The following is a 2,404-nucleotide window of genomic DNA, read 5'->3' as shown; positions in this document are numbered from 1 at the left end:
TATCCTCTGCTGATATAGTATTTATAACATAACCTAAGTTTTAGATTTTGAAAACAATTCATATTAAAAGAACTACAAATTCCCAAGAGATAATATTTTGGATATCAGAACTTGTATTAACTACTGAACATTTTTGAAATAAAAGTCATTTTTAGTTAATTTTCTAGAGGTACTCAACTCTGTATGATTTTACTCTTGTTCATTATGTAATTGAAAGTAAAATATTAGAAATTTATAAAGTGGGGGCTGCCCGTGGGCCCAGGGCAGGGATGCACCACCGAGGAGTAGGAGCCGACACCATCGCCAAGAAGAAGCTCACCAAGGCCAAGTATAAGGAGCGAGGGACTGTCCTGGCAGAGGACCAGCTGACCCAGATGTTGAAACAGTTGGGCATGTTTAAGACCAACCTGGAGAAGTTTGCCAGCAAACACAAGCAGGAGATCCGGAAGAATCCTGAGTTCCGTGTACAGTTCCAGGATATGTGTGCAACCATTGGGTTGGATCCTCTGGCCTCTGGAAAAGGATTTTGGTCTGAGATGCTAGGCGTGGGGGACTTCTATTATGAACTGGGTGTCCAGATTATCGAAGTGTGCCTGGCACTGAAGCACCGGAATGGAGGTCTGATAACTCTGGAGGAACTGCATCAACAGGTACTGAAAGGAAGCGGCAAGTTCGCTCAGGACGTCAGCCAAGACGACCTGATCAGGGCCATCAAGAAACTAAAGGCACTTGGCACTGGCTTCAGCATCATCCCTGTTAGCAGCACTTACTTCATTCAGTCTGTTCCGGCCGAGCTCAATATGGATCACATTGTGATGCTGCAGCTGGCGAGAAAAATGGCTATGTGACTGTCAGTGAAATCAAAACCAATCTTACATGGAAGACTGAGAGAGTGCGGCAAGTGCTGGAACACCTGCTGAAGGAAGGACTGCCCTGGCTGGATTTGCAGGCCCTGGGGGAGGCCCACTACTGGCTGCCAGCTCTCTTCACTGACCTCTACTCCCAGGAGATTACCGCTGAGGAGGCCAGAGAAGCCCTCCATTAGCCAAGTGGAAGGGCAAACGGCACCAGGCAGGGAGGGGGGAGGACCTACTGGCAAATAAACCTGGGTAGTTTTGTTTATAAAAAAATAGAAAAAAAAAAGAAATTTATAAAGTTTAAATGGCATGGTCAGGTAATATAATTGGTCATTTACAAATATCGATGTTTGTATATGGGGAAGGACTGAGTAAATTTAAATTTATTAACATTTTTCTTACCCTTTTTGGGGATTTCATACATAGTTATATGCATGACTCAATATATGCAGCTCATTCTTGCGCCTAGAATGATAAAATTACTTAATGTGTGCTTGTGTGTGATATTATAAATATAAAGAACTATGAAGGACTTTAGATTTTATCCCACTTGCAAACTAACAAGTAAGTTGGCCACAGTTTCATGGGTGCTGGTAGAAGACAGACTCCTGAATCATAGATGAAAGACAGTTTATTACCCACAGCAGTAGCAGTACCTAGAGGGTTAGCATTTTGGGGTCAGTTTTCTGGACCTCATTTCCCATTGAATGATGTAAAGAGGGTCAGATGACACCTATGGGTTGTATGAGAGAAACCCAGAGCTTATGACTCTAATTTTTCATAACGGGAAGTAAATGCACTGGAAGGACACATTATCTTTAGTAAGTATGACTGCCTTTTGCTTCAGAGGTGACAATGTCTTTATCTTCCAAACTATCCTTAAAAAGATTGTCTGGAGCAAAAACAGTCTATACCTCTCTTACTAGATATGCAGACACATGAGAGCTACGGAGAATTACTTCTCAAAAGAATCTACACCTATTTGTGTGTATAAGTATAGGAGAGACTCAGACCAAGTCTGTTCAATTTGTCTCATACAAAATTTGTTTGAGGGGACCATCAGTAGTAGCAGCAAGATGAGGGCAGTTTTAGATAGGACATTAGTAGTAGCTTAAGAGTCAGTGAAAATATAATAAGGTTCATCAAGGCAAATATTGACTAGAGCTATGGGAGTGACTTTGAGCTTTGTCTGCTGTGCAGAGACACTGTGTCTGTTTTCACTTCTGCGTAGTAGGTGCTGAAATTGAACAGTTGCAGCAGCCCAGAGGACATCAGGTTTTAACTTAGGTGAACCATTAGTGAACCAAACCCAGGCAATTTAGAGGGACTTCTATAAACCCAAGGTGGCATGAGCCAAGGACTTTTGCTTCCGTTGCCGGAGTGGGGTGATAAAGTTTCCCTCTGAGGGATAACTGCTGTGTTATCATGTAAAGCTGAGATGCTACTAGGAATAGGCTGGCTGACTGTTGTGTGTATCACTCTATTTGACAAGCTATTGGGCCCTTCTCACCTTGAGAATTACTGAAACCAAGTTGACTTACCCCTCA

At 42.5% G+C, this 2,404-nt stretch overlaps 1 pseudogene across 1 annotated transcript; it reads left to right on the top strand.

Moving 5' to 3' along the window:
- The first annotated feature begins 249 nt into the window (after positions 1-249).
- Positions 250-1,124, top strand: LOC103261459 (annotated as a pseudogene). The gene has a single exon (XR_002482024.1). The product of XR_002482024.1 is annotated as a vacuolar-sorting protein SNF8 pseudogene (transcript).
- The last annotated feature ends 1,280 nt before the right edge of the window (positions 1,125-2,404 follow it).

The sequence above is a fragment of the Carlito syrichta genome, unplaced genomic scaffold, assembly GCF_000164805.1.
Source record: "Carlito syrichta isolate Samal-C Ts95f unplaced genomic scaffold, Tarsius_syrichta-2.0.1 Scaffold303707, whole genome shotgun sequence".
In the NCBI taxonomy this organism is placed as follows: Eukaryota; Metazoa; Chordata; class Mammalia; order Primates; family Tarsiidae; genus Carlito; species Carlito syrichta.
Note: the sequence above shows the minus strand (reverse complement) of the source record. Positions and strands in the feature narration are given on the sequence as shown.